Raw genomic sequence first — 15163 nt, forward strand, 5'->3', positions numbered from 1 at the left:
ATTATTCCCCGGCACTCAAGGTTCTTAATTATTTCAGTAAGGGACTCCATGGATGTGAGAGGCAAACGATATTGCTTCACAAACACTGGAGTCATGCCAGGGACCGTGGGGATTGTTGTTGTGTGGATGTCGGTGCGACCACAGTCATATGAGTCTACCGCAAAGAGATCTTGGAAATCCAAGAAAACTTGTTTCAACTTTTGCTTTTGTTCCAGAGTCACACAGGCATCAGCTAGGTTGACTCTCTCTTCCACCATCTGCCTGAAGCCTGGAAAGACTTCTGGTTTGGCTATCTCAGCGGCCTCCTCCAGCTGGGTGGAGAAGTCCCTGGTCAGAGTGCTGATTTGGACTGGAGGCCCCAGGTGGGAAAGGCAACCCTCATGGACCTGGAAAATCACCTCATCCCTCCTGAAGTCACAAGTCACATCTTCCTTACCATAGGGGCAGGAAGTTTACACCAGGAAGTTCCCGCCATGCCGGGTAAAAATCCTGTCTGGTGTTGTATTGTCATCACTGTCACTGTCAAAACAGTCCTTGGGGATTGGTCCTAACAGTTCATTTCCTAAATCGATGGAAAAATGTCGGTCATCAACCGCCATTCTAATAATGGTGCCTGCGGCTAGAGTAATACTCTTTAAGTCGCTGTTATCCACCTCTATTAGAATGGTGTCATGTTCTATGTTGACTAATGGAGTTGGGTTTACCCCCAACCCTTGCTGTTGGAGAGAAGCGTTTAGATGTATGTAAGCATCGGGGTTTTTCAAATGTTGTCCTCTTTTAGCTTTCACTTCCAGGGAGAATTGTCGGGTCCTTTCTGGGATGGTGACTTCCTCTTTGATCTGAATTTCAACTGCATAAGGTAGCAATTGAGCTGACCTAAATGCTTTTTCTGGATCATCAAAGCCCATGGGATTATCCGCTAATCGGGACCACGCTTTGAAGTTTATTAGGTCCAAACTAATGGCAAAGCGATTGAGAATGTCACTGCCTAAGTAAAAAGCGGAAGTGACGTCTCGCACGACCCAACAATTGTGGACTATGCTCTTGTTGCCAATGGAGATTTTGAGCATACACCTGCTTGGCAGGAGATGTTTGGAATTGGGTGCTTCCAGGTCCATTTCCCATTTGTCTATCATTTTGAATGTGGGAATGGCTGGATCTTTTGGGAGTTGGCAGAACATGGCTTCGCTGATGAAGCTCTTACCATTGTTCACGCATACTCGAGCGAGAACAGAGTCCTTCCCATCATTTAACTGAACAGGGATGAACAACTGCTCTCCAATTTGCTGAATATCAGCCAGGCTCTGAGCTGATTTCACATCTTTCTGGACTATAGGAGTGGGAGTTTCTGATTGTGGATTAGTATAGAATCTCAGAGTGTTTCCTTCCAGCGTGGTGTACCACTTTAGACTGGAAGGGAGGTTGATTTTCAGAAATAGAGAGGACCCTCCATCACCAGTCTGTTGTCCTACTGCTATTACTGTCACGTCTGGAATTTGGCTATTCTGGAAGTGAAATTCTACTTGGTCAGATTTTTGTTCAACCATGTGGCATGTGCCGTTTAAACTAACATGGTTGACACTCTGTTTTAATTTTATTGGTCGGCTAGTCTGGGTCCAGAGGACCTTGTTTACACAATCTATTAGGGGTGACAACCTTCTCAGGAGGTCATTCCCTAGTAAACAAGGGGTGCCCTCTGGAGTCACTACTATGACCGGGTGTTTCACCTTGTGTCGCCCAATTTTAATGTCCATGTCTGCAGTCCCCTCAACGGGAATTTCCTTCCCGCCAAAGTTCTGCAGTTGTCCAGGAAGAGAGGTGAGAGGAATACGGTAATTCTCCCCCCTTCCTGCATTTAGTTCCTCAAAGGCCCTTTTGGACAAAAGAGTAGCTTGGGATCCAGTGTCCACCAGTGCCAAAATTGTACCCTGCCCCTGTACTTGTACCGGGGCATAGTATCTTCCCTCCTTCTCCTCAAGGGGGCACAGATAATGCACATTTTTGGACAACTGGTGGGCTAACTTTCTGGTTTTGGACATTGCTAGAGAAGAGATTTGGGCAGAATTCTGTGGGGAGTCTTGGGAATCTGAAAGAAAAATTTGGCAACTGGAGATCAGAGCCATTGTGGGTTCCCCTGGTTCCGGTTCTGGGCAGCCCCCCCCTTCTTGGAGGCAATCGCCAGGATGGGTTTGAACCAGGGGATTTCGGTATTGTGGGTTCTGGGATGAGATGATGGGCGGCGGTAGCTCAGTCTCCATATCTCCCCGGTCTGAATTGACATCCCTTGGGACCCATTTTTCCTTGGGAGGAGTTCCCCCATCTCTGAAGGAGAAGATCCTTTTCCCAGGATCTTCTGAGGATCCCTCTCCCTCAAATTGGAAGACCTGAACCTCCTCCACAAAGTGGGTCTGTTTGGGTCCTTTGTTTCTCCTACCTCCTCTCTGCTCCTTGGGTGGCAGACTTTCAGGGGTAGGAGATTTTGTTTCCGGTTCCTGGTTTTCCAGGGGCTGTTTACAAGTTGGGAAGAAAGCTTCCTTCAAGGTTTTACACCCCCCTTCCCCTTGTGCCTCCTCCCTGGGAGCCGGTGTGTTATCGGGGTGCTGCCCCCGTCATTGTTCTGGAGCACCAGGTCCAGAGTTTGGGGCATTCTGTGGTGGCACGCTCATCTGAGGGTTCTGTTGAGCCCTCAGTATGTGACCCAGATCCCGTGCCATATTTTGGACCTGGCGCTCTAACTGGGAAACCCGCTCAGGCTGATACGGGGCTCTATTTTCTCCCCTGGGCTGATCCCGGGAAGGGTAGCTATCCCTTCTCTGGTAGTACCCCTGGTTGGGAAGATTTTGGTACCCCTCCACCCTTGGCCTCCCCTCTCCCGGATTAGGTTGTCTGGGCTCAGGGAATTGGGGAAAGAAGGATGGATGATTTTGGGGCTGGAAATTGGGTGGATACCTGGGGAAAAAGTTCTGCCCAGGATTTGGAGAATTTCTGCCCTCCTGTGGGAAGTTGGGAGGGAAGTTCCCTGGGTTAGGTGCTTGGCCGGATCCCCCCCCTTGGGCTGGAGGAGTCCACACATAACCCAGGATTGGTCGGTTTCCCTTATAGCGGGGACTTACATAGTCAGGGGAGCAGGGGACCCCATTTGTGGGACTACCTCCTCGACTCCCTGTCTGTGACTGGCCCGAGGGCCTTCTGGGCTGTGAATTATTAGGTGCAGGTAGGTTTTTAGGCCCCCCCATCTCCAAATCCAAAACGGGGGTGACCTTTACCTCTGCCACCTTGGCAGCAGCAGGGGTGCTGTTGGTTTTGGGATTTTTCTGGGTATTGCTTTTATTTTCTATGGGCTTCTGCACCTCATAGATCCGGGTAGCCTGTTCAATGACCCAGTCTAAAGATCTTTTCTCATGAAAATCTCTCACGAGCTGGGTCATTATATATTTGGGAAAGGCATGGAAAAATGTATTGACAAATTCTCTGCTGTCTGTGCGCACCCTCCTGGTGGTCTGCGCAAAGGCACGTTTCAGTTCTTGCACGAATTCTTGTGGGGCCTGATCCTCCCCACATTGCAAATTGTAGGCTGCCTTGCGAGCCTCTTGAGGATTTCTGTGAACAGAAAAATGTTTCAAGATGGCCGCCTTATAGGTGGACCATCTTAAATGATTTTGGTCCTCCAGCCCCGCAAAGAAACTGGAGTATTCTGGTGAGAAGGGCCACTTTACATATTGAATACAGCTTTGGCTGTACTTCAAATGGAAAGTCTCCATCATTTGCTCGTAGAGCTCCAAGTGTTCCCAAACAGAGTACTTGGCGTTCTTATGATAAGGCGTGATGACACTCCTGATTGCCTTAATCTGTTTCAATGGGTCCTTAAGCAAGGCCCTTTTTGCCTTATTGGCCTTTTTGGTTCGGATAACCCTGGTCCATTCATCCTCTGACTCAGAGGCACTGCTCCCAGAGGTTCCTGTCTGATCTTCCAGGTTTTCCCGGATTCTGCGAGCCTGGGAGTGGCTGGCAGAATGTGGGGACCTGGTCTCCTGTGTCCTGTACCGCTCAGAGGAGTCTTCAGATCCCTCCTCGCTGCCAGGATTTGATGGGTACCCCCCCACTGACCTAACTGGGCAGAGGTTTTCAGGATGCCCTTAATGGGCCTACTCTCCTGGGGTTCCCCACTAAATTGCACTGTGCTTGGGTGCCCATACCCAGATGCCAGCCCCTCCATACCTGGGTGGTACTGGCCTATGAGCCCCATGCTTCTGGCTGGATAGTAATCTGCCATCCCTGTGGCCTGGTGCTCATGTGCGCCAGGGGACATGGGGGTGGCAGAGTCCAGGGACTGAGAGAGATAAAGGCCTCTGGTAGTAGGGCTCCTGAGGTTATGCTCAGGAGTTTCCCTTTCCCAGCGAACCTGGTCTCTATCCGCCTCTGCTCCCTGTTGCAATGCAAGAGCCTGCGCTTTCAGTTCCTCAGTTAAGGCCTTACTAGACTCTATCAGTCGCTCCTGCATCGCTACCTGTTGTTGGAGGCTATCATTGTGCTGGCAGAGAGCCTCATTCTCTCTCTGCGTTTCCTGATTGGTCCTGGAGCACTGGGCCAGTCTTTGCTGCAGGAGGGTTACCTCCTGAGCTGTGTCCCTATTGGCCTGCTCCTGTCTTGCCAGAGCCTCCTCCACCCTCCGGGTGTACTCTAGCAAGTCCTGGTGTTCATTTTGGAGGTCACCCAGTCCCTGGTGGGCCAGGTGATTTTCTTCCATTTTTCTTCTTAAGTGGCAGACTTCCTGGCCTAAGGTGTCCCTTTCCTGACCAAGAGCTTGAATTTGTGACGCCAGGTCGTCCCTTTGCCTTTGGAAGGCACCAGCTTTCTGGCGCTCCTGATCAAACTCTGCCTGGGTATCCAGGTCGTTCAGGATCAGTTTATTTCTCTCCTCTTTCTCTCTGTCTAGTTGGATTTGCAGGGTGGTTTCCTGCTCTGTGCATGCCCTGTTGAAATTGATCTGTTGCTCCAGCTTTTTCTGGCTCTGCAGTAGGGAGTCCAAACTGTCTTGGCGTTCCTTCTGCAAGGCCAGAATTCTGGTATCCTGGTCAGCCTTTTCCTGTTGCAGGATATCCATATCCTTCTTTATTTTAATGATGTGCTGTCTACTCTCATTTTCGGACTCCTGGCTTCTGTGCAGCCTCTGCTCAGAAGAGTCCAGATCAGATTGGACCTTCTCTAACGCCTTCTGTCGCTTATTCGCCAGATCTTGGCTTTCAGTACATTTATCCTGCATGTCTCCCATATATAGGTACAGGTATGCCGCTATCCTAACCATCTTGTCTTGTTCATCCTTAGCTTTAGGAGCCATGTATAGTTCACTCAGGGCCACATGTAAGGGACCCTGATCTCTCCATATATCTGACCCTGTTTCAGTGACCTGTTGCGTGATGGCCTGCAACCAGACCATGCGGTCCTGGTGAGTCCACTCACCTCTCACAAATAACTTATGTAAGAAGTGCTCTCTGGCTATTTTCATGTCTACTAAGGTCGTCATTCTAGAGATTGGTCTCTGTCCTGACTTACAGAAGTTTGTATTTTATTTTTGTAAAACAGACCTTTTCCTTAGAGCGTTCCTTTGAGGAGTGCTTTACAGTGTAACACAGCGTGGTGATCCAACCGGATATGTGTATCTGGTCAGCTGGCACGCTGTATTAATCTGCACAAGTGATAGATCTAACCCAAACGTCCGGCTCGAGCCCCCAATTTGTAAGAGGATTCAATTCAACACTACAGCTAAGTCAATGCCTAGTCTGGGATACTGAATGGAAACCCTTATTGATATATCTTTATGTCCAGTTCATGTGTTCTGGATGACTACCCCTATATAACACCCCTCTCTTGGAATCCCCCTGACCCCACTGAGCCAAGAAGTAGTTTTGTTTTGCAAGTTAAAAGGTTTATTTGAGAATTTAAACAATATATATATATATATCACACTTTATGATAAATTAATAATTGGATATCACACTTAATCTGAGCAGTAATCAATAATGGATAGTCTGGCACTAGCACACTTCTTTATAATCAATGATGAGTGGTTATAGGATGGATAAGATAGCAACAATACTTTTATGGTTTCAAATGGATGCAAGGTGGAATGAAAATGCAGTACAGAAAAAAAAACTTGATATGATTTCAACAAAACAATGTAATCACTTTTCTCTGGCAATCCACTCCCCCCTTCTGCAATGTAAGTAAATGAAGGGGAGAGCACACAGTTCTGAGAAATGCAACCAAATGTAATTCAGTTCAATTCCCCCCCAGCAGCTTATACAACAGATAGGAGTTTTGAAACACAGACCCAAGTGCTTTGAATATGGTGACAATGCAGTGAGAAATATGCTGAAAATGGTTGATTCCCTTTAGGAGGTTCAGGGTGAGTGAAATATACTTGGGATGAGTTCAGGCTCACTTTAGCAAGGATCTAGGAGTAACTAGCAGGTTAAACGAATTTTTGGCAAAGGAAAGCAAGGAAGCTGCTGTTTTCACACGTGGCTGGATTTTTAACCAAATCGCGAATCGTGGCAAAATTCGCGAATGCGTGAATCACGATTACGGCAAAAGTATTCCAAGCTTTCAGAGGAAAGTTAAAGCAAGTTCCTAGCCCAAACGGTTCCAGAGATACGGACGATTAAATAAAGGTAGTTTTTCGGATTTGAAATTTCAAAGCGACAGGTTACAGCTTGCAGCTAGAAAATGACAGGTGACAGTTAGGAGGCAGTTCTGGTTAGATTAAAATAGATTGAATTATATTATTTTAACTAAGAGATTGGTTCTGCACAGTTCTGCTAGGTACTCACAATATATTTTAGAAATATGCCTCGCCACGGATCTGGTCAGGTTTTGGACTGGACTCCGGTTCTGGTCTCGGCACTTCACAGTGATCTGGGTCAGCTCTCTGGTTCTGGATACTGCTCTGCTTTCTCTGGGTACAGCACTGCTTCTGGATCTTTCTGCACAGCTTTCTCTGGACCCAGCGCTGATCTGCACGGCTCCTGGATGCTGCTACCGGTGTTAGGTTTGCTGGATGCTGAGGCCTATGAGTTCTCAGTTTGTGGTTCCAGGCCCTTGCTTTGAGTTCTGAATCAAGTTCTTTGGAGTTTTAAAGTCTAAGTGTTTCATCTGGTATCTTCTGGATGTTGTATGGTCCGGCAGAGCGCGTTGCAGCAAATGGAATTGCATGTCCTCTCTAGCTTCCAGTGGCTCTTTTTATGTCTTTTGAAAGTGGGTGTGTGTGCAGCATCACTAGCCAGCCCCTCTCTCAACTGCCCATTGGTCAAGCTTTCCTTTCTCTCTTGATTGGGGAAAAGAAGTGGAGTGTCAGAGCGATGTCATTTAATGGCTTGCAGAAAGGACACTCCCCTGTCAAATTACACACAAACTATATTTGACCTAAAGACATATTTCATAGATACACAGTGGTTTGAAATTACATGCACCCATCACATATCACATGAGGTATACCCTGTTCAAACTCTGCTCTTACTGGGGGCTTGCATTCAGAAATGGCAACATTTGGTGCTTTTTAGTGGGTTTTGCAACATCGGATTTTTCTCCAGATTTATACACATGTACACGGCCTGTCCATACATACTCCAGTAAACTCCCATGTCTCTAGCTTAAACACAGAGTCTGTAGTATACATAAATAGCAAGGTTTTGCCCCAGAACCTCACACAAATTGGAGTTTGGGCTTGAATCGGAGGTACATTTTTTAAATGAAGGCTCTCAAAGTTATACATTCCTGTCATTTGATTACAAAGAGTTATCAGTGTTTCTGTAAAATATATATTTTGCTTTCAATTCAGTTCTCAGAGTGTTGGAGTCCGCCTCCAAGACTTGGGTGGGTCAGTGATCACATGTGTCTTCTGGCAGGCAGGCCTTTGTTGACAGGAAACAGTCAAAATCAACATATCCTATTCAAGTGCAAGAGCCTATTATGTGGTCTCCAGGAGGCTCCCAGCCAGCCTGCCTTCTATCAATCAAGAGGTCATGTGAGATTCTAACTCCTGGTGTGAATCTCTGGAGGTGAGAGGTTTCCCAGCCTTTGGCCTGTTAATTAAATCAGATTGTCTTCTGGGAACAGCATGTGGTTAAGATTTTAATTAACTCCCAGCCTTTGATGTAAAGGCCTCTCCTGCAACTCCTGACATGCAGTTTCCCTGTCAGAGTTTAGACCGCTAGCACCGCCCTCAGTCAAAAGCGGGTACTGCATGCAATTTTGGGATCTTTCTTGGATTAATGCATTCTAAACAGGAATGGTTCTTACATGGTAGTAAATCCTTGCTTAACATTGTTTTGATGGGGCTCCTTACAGTAAAATCGTTATGTGGAACCCCACAAAAGGGTTGAATCTTTAAAGTGGTCCGATGAGCCACGATTTCAGCAACTTTTTGACATCAGTAACAGTGGATTTTGTTAACAAAGATCTTTCTTTACACTGGTGTGTGGCAAGTTTGGTAACCATTTTGGTGTGCGCACAAACTGCGTGGTTCTCCTGGATTCTGGCGCACATGTGGGCTTTTTGGCCATCTTGGATTTTCTAAGCCCACAGCACCAAATGTTGCAGCATGATAGCTCAAACGTGGGTCAGGACACCCAACAGATCAGTCTAGAATACGGGTAAGGCTGGACACTGAGGGCACACTCTCTAGCGAGATTCCAACCAAAAGGGGATTGAGGGAGGGGTGCGTTCTTGCCCCCTGTCTCTTTAATCTATACTTATCAAACATTAATGAAAGTATATAACCCCAGACCTTTGTTCCCCCTAAAGTTGTCTCATATAAGGCTCATTTGGTTAGCCTATGCTGACAATCTCCTAGTGTTTGATCAGTCCCTGATATGTCTCCAGCGTTTAATCTGGGCATTCAAATTGTATGCAGAGGAGAATTCATTGATTATTAACCATTCTAAGACAAAAATCCTTAAAATTCAGAAGAACATAGATGCACACCTCTTTTGCCTGGAAACTGGGCCATGATAAACTTGAGGTAGTTGACAATATGATATACCTGGGGTTCCCCGTTATTGAATATCCGAATAAGAAGATCATAAAGGATCATCTCCTCTGCAAGCTGCGGGTTCTAACTATTCAGATGCATAAGATCAAAGTAAAATACTGCACGTTTTCCATCATACTTCTCCTACAATATTATGAGGGTAAAGTCACACCATCATTGATGTATGGTATGGATTCCTTGCAGTTTCTCAGGGGGTCGTCTTGGAACTCACCAGTAAAAAAAATATAAAAGTAGTCAAAAAGGAGTGTGCGCCAGTCAAGAAGTGACGCAGTTTTATTCAGAGCCCCAGACGCAGCTGGGACAGCAATATTCAAACCAAACACGGAACAGAACTGTGTGAAAAGGCGGTGTCAAAGAAACACCCCTAAATTAAAAGCTTTTATGATCGTCTGAGCTAATTAACACCAGTCTGCCCACGAGTAGCTGATTGGTTGATTGCATTTCAAACCCCTATGGAAGGGCATACATTACTTTCTATGATTGGATCCCGCAGACCTTACCACACCACCCCTTGTTCTCCCGTGTGATGTCACAATCCAACCCCCAATTCTTACATCATAGTGCCAATTCATTAAAACATTTGAGATGACCAGCTGAACTTTATTCACCTGTCCCGGTCATCTCATTTTCATTCTCATGAGAAAGCCTTCTACCATGACTCTGTCACAGTCTTGAACCAAGAACAAGTTACCATGTCAATGTAGCACCAGAGTTCGAAGTGGGCGGGGGCGGTCGGGAGCGGTGCTCCCATACTTTTTATTTTTAAGCTTCACTGTTCCTATACTTTTATTTTAAAAAGAAACCGTTCTGGATTGGTTTTGCTTTAAAATGAAAGTGTAGGAAGAAATTGAAGCCTGCACTTCAGTGCACTGCACTGCACATTCCCATAAATAGCAGGTGTGTTTGTTTGGGGGTGTGGATTGTGTTTGGGGGGGTGCAGGGATGGGGTTTGCGGGGAGCGGGGCAGATCAGCAGGGAACATAGTTCCACTACTTCTTTTCGTACACTTTGACCACTGTGTAGCACATTAAGAACTCTTCGACCTTCTTCCGAGGCAGAAATTTTTTCAGGGGCAATTTGAAACCACCATGGGCTTTCTGAATCAGTAGATCAGGCTTCGTAAAATATGATACCCACTTATAAAATGATTGTGCATTCATTGCCTTTCGGCAGGACTCATGAGCTCTGGTTTATGACCTCAAAGGTAACAAACATTGTTTGCTTCCTACCGTGCGATTCTGGGATCATGGGATTTGCAATGTGCTATCAACTACTGCAGCGTCTAGAAAATTAATTAAATGCGCACACGTTTGTGAAAAAGCATGCTTTGAGGCCTGTTTGCTAAATTTTATATACTTACCTGTGACCCATCTTTATTATCGATGTTTCGTTAACGTGAGACACTGTTATTTAGGGCATTCTCCAGCCTAGTTCAAATTACTTTGCGGCTATAATGAAAGCCCCCCCCCATTCAGAGCACTACTCCACATCTGATAAGTTTGCGCCTTTTTACCACGCTGAACTTGCATTTATACCACCCACTCATGAGTAATTGGCCCTCATCAGGAGGTTGGAGGTAATCATGCCGCTTTTAGTGGCATGGTTGCCTCTTTACCGCAATCCGGGCCTGGGTCCCTCGAATGAGGACTTACCAGGCCATCGCAACCTTGGCGGACCCGGTAATTCCCCGTCCGAGGAACCCGGACCCGGTCCATCCCCATTCCCATTCGAGCCCCCATAGGGCTCAATGGGAATGGGGATCGAGCTAACAACGGGCCTTTTGATGACGGGCCCGTTGTTAGCTCCCTGGTGTCCTCGCGGAACCCGGTATGGACGCCTGGTTTTTCCAGGCACCCATTGCGGGTCCCGCGAGGAGACCTTATGGTAGGGCAGAATGGGTTAAACCCATTCCGCCAACCTTATTATGAGGGCCATTGATTTTCTGAACCAATTGAAGGGGCTCATATGGCAACGCGTTTAACATATCACTAACGCAGTGCCTACCGCAGCTATTCTGTTCGAATTGGGGTTGATTTCCATAGGGGCCCATGCTAAATGGAAGCTCATCCAGCTTTACTGTAAATTCCAGACTCCAGTGGGGAACTCCCTGTACGAGGACTTGGGAACCGTGGTTAGATTTGTGTAGTGCTGCCAGGAAATACTGTTGGCCTCAGTTATTGAAGTAGAAGACTTCAGAAGCGATCCAAGCACAGTGAAAAAGTGACTGTATAGGAGCGATTGGTGTTACATTACTGAATAATTCCACAGTTGCAAGTCCCTCTACCACTGGTACAGGAACACAAAACATTTTTGCACCTTACCTCTAGTTGTGGCCGAGTTCCACTGTTATGCAAGAATGCATGCGGTTTAGGTGGAACCTGTACTTGACCAAAGAAATACTGTTACAGAGAAAGTTTATCTCTACGGAGTTTAGTGCATGTAGATTCTGCAAGAATATGAACTTTAATGAGACAGTGAAGCACTTATCAATCTACTGTCTTGATCTACAAGGGCTCTGCATGCTATTCTTTAGTTTAGTTTAGTTTATTTAATATACGTATAGCTGTCAAACTTTGTATATACAACAATTAAAAACAACACATATACATATACACAATCCAATTAATGTAAAAAATTTGAATACAACCAAGATTCCACTTGTAACTACAATTATAATACACATTTTAAAATATCAACAATTCTCAGATAAAATTTCACTATTAAATAAATAAGATTAGCATCATCTCCTTTCATAAAATGTTGCCATATTTCAGATGTAGTACAAATGTCAATCTGGTTATCATAAGATTTCAAGTACTTGGTTCTCAACTCCTGCAAACGTTCACAACACATCGCCAAGTGGTGTAGAGACTCTATGGCTGCACAGCCACATAATCTACATTGGGCCTCATTACGAGGTTGGAGGTAGCCATGGAGATATTAGCTCCATGGCTGCCTCCAAAACCCTACCAACTCCGCCCTGGTGAATGGAGCAATTACCGGTCCATTCCAAGATTGGCGGGACCAGTGATTCCCCATTCACCAGGACCCTTCCCCATTCCCATTTGAGCCCCCATATGGCTCAATGGGAATGGGGAAGGCGCTAATAATGGTACCGCAAATTGCAGTACCGTTAATTAGCTCCAGAGTCCCTTTGCGGGTCCCGTCCTTAACGCTTGGAAAAACCAGGCGTTAAGGGAGGACCCGCAAAGAGAACTCGTAGTAGGGCGGTAAGGGATTACCGGCACTGGTGCCCTTATCGGTGCTGGAAATCCCTTAGCATCCACCTCCTAATGAGGCCCCTTGTCTGCTACATCGGGCCTCATTACGACCTGCGCGGTAACCATGGCGCTAGTAGCGTCATGGTTGCTCAAAAAATGTGGGTTCCTGGTATGGAACCTATTCTACCCAGGAGGGTTAAATCAGAAACAAAATACACCAATGAATAGGTTCAAGGGTACTCATACACGAAGGGCTCCCACAATTGGTTTGAAAAAATGACTCTTTGAAATTGTTATCATAGAGAAAGATCTCTAGAGGACTTTTTATGTTGTAATTGCATGAGTCAAAAACACAACAACACAATTTACAGAGAGAGAATAGACATCATCAATGGTTTGTTGGACGATAACAGAACATAAACGTAAATGCTTTAAAACACCATTTACCACCAATGCTCGGGACAAAGTTGAAAATGGTGTGTGTGCAACAAACCCAACCTCTGTGGAGGTTTGTCAAAACAGACACAGTTCAATTGTGAAACAATTCAAAGCGGAATTCTAAAGACAACGTAAAACAACTAAGAGGCAACAGATAAGATCTTTCATGTGTGAACAGCAATCAATGTGCTGTGAATTCGGGGAGTAGTATGTCTACACCAGGTGTTTCGGCCGTTTAGAATTGGGCTAAATGAGCCTCATCTTTGGGACGGCCATCATCAGGACAAGGTTCTGTACACGGGACGTCTAAGCTGTGGGGAAGGGAGATCACAATCAGGTGGGTGTATGAGCCGCAGAACTAATTTAAATTGACTGAATCAAAAATGTGTAGTCACAAAATAGAAAACACACAGCTTACCTATGTAGCAATTGATAGGCATTGTATTAGAGATCCATACGCCACACTGGGCTGGTCTCTAGGTACTCCTGTTGTATTAAACAGAAAAAAGGGGGGGGTGAGTCTGAACCCCAACCGTTATGTACATAATAAATATAAATGTACACAAAGCATAAAACGTGTCATGTTCGAATACCTGAGAGCCGGAATAATTCCCGAAGGCCTACAGGTACGCAACATCCCCAGGGTTTTCACGGACAACCCCAAGTTCCCGAAAAACTTCAGTGGGGTGGGGAATAAATGTAGCCGTGACTGGTTAATAGTGGTCATAGATATGGCTAAAGAGGAATGCGACAAACAGGGTGCACCAAATAACTACAGGTGAAAAGGTCCAATGTGTTGTAAAGCGGTCAGCCATCAAAGGTATGCCTGCAAGTAAACAGAAAGTCACATTTAAGTGTCTGAATGTAACGACTGCTCATGTGGAACTAAAAGTGCCCATGCTGGCGAATTTACCTTTGGTGGTGGGCCAGATAGGCTGTCAAAAGGCTGCGTGCAGAGAGCGGGGCATCTTCGAGTGACTGAAGGAGCACACTGCACAGCGTGGGAAAAAGCTGTTGCCAAGGCTGCATGAGTGTTTTATATGGCAGCCATGTTAGGATCAGGCTGAAATCGAGCAGCCAGAGAAAAAATGTATAGCGCTCAAACGGGTGGAGCATAGTGATAATAAATCAATTTAGCGGGCACACGGGATACACATTTGTCTTAAAAATTAATTTAGGAGCTAAAATTAGCCAACTGGTTGTCATGGTAACCGTCATGTGACTCATACAAAAAAATCATGCATCAACAGAGTGTAAGATGACCCCATGGGGATGTTAACAAATTAGTTGAAAAGTCGGCGCATGATTAGAAAATGGGCCCAATATGTACAGCTCTTGGAATGCATAGGCAAATAGTAAAGCAATAATAAATACATGGAACATAATGCAGGTACATAATTGCATAGTCATAGAAAGCCGCAAAATGCATTAATAGGTACAACTCTTGGAATGAATAGGCAATAGTAAAGCAATAATAAATACAAGGCACGTGGTGCAGGTACATAATTGCATAGTCATAGAGAGCCACAGAGTGTACTGATTAAATACCAGCCGTGGGCAAAAGAACATATAAATTGTACCGCTATCCTAACTAGATGGCAAAAGAGAGCCGCAACAAAATGCTCACTAAATGTGCACACAGACATAAGAATTGAACTGGATGGAAATCGATGTATAGAAAACCGAAAAAACAATGGCATTTTTTGGAAAAGCATTCTAGTAGGCATACCGGGCACATAATTATAATTTGGTCTAGATGTAAAAATATCTAAACAAATGAATGTTCAAGAAACCAAAACACAACATTTTTGAGAACAGTGTTACAATGGACATTCAAGTGTGTCAAAGATGGTTTAAAGAAAAGACTTCTATTCCACTGAAATGTTTAAGCCAGAATTTACGGTGTTAAGTCTCTGCACCCACCGTTGCTCTAACTGAGTCAATGTTTTATTCAAATCCCCACCCCTCCTTGTCGGGTTCACTTTCTGAAGAACAAACCACCTTAAATCTGTGTCTTTGTGATTTTTACTAGTAAAATGTTCTACTAGGGGCTTGTCTGGTATTTTGTTCCTGATGCAGGAACGATGCTCGGAAATGCGCATTTTAATTGCACATACTGTTTTCCCCACGCATAGAAGATTGCATGGACACTGTATGATGTATATAACACCCTTGGTGTTACAATTGGTGAAATCATTCATAGTCCATTGCACCTTATCGTGTTCGATTGATTTCTTTTGTAGGGTCAGAGGGCAGGCGACACACTTGCTGCACTTATGGTGTCCAGAGACAGGTGGTAGATCCCAGAGTGTGCGCCGTGGTTGGGAGGGTGGCTCTATGAAAGTATGGACGAGAGCATCTTTTAAACTCCTGTTTTTCTTAAATGCAAAACATGGTACATGCTGCAATGTGCCGGGATGGGTTACCAAGTGCCAATTCTTTTTAATCGTTTTCT

This window comes from Ambystoma mexicanum, chromosome 14 (genome assembly GCF_040938575.1).
Source record: "Ambystoma mexicanum isolate Mex_15411 chromosome 14, UKY_AmexF1_1, whole genome shotgun sequence".
NCBI classification, from domain to species: Eukaryota; Metazoa; Chordata; class Amphibia; order Caudata; family Ambystomatidae; genus Ambystoma; species Ambystoma mexicanum.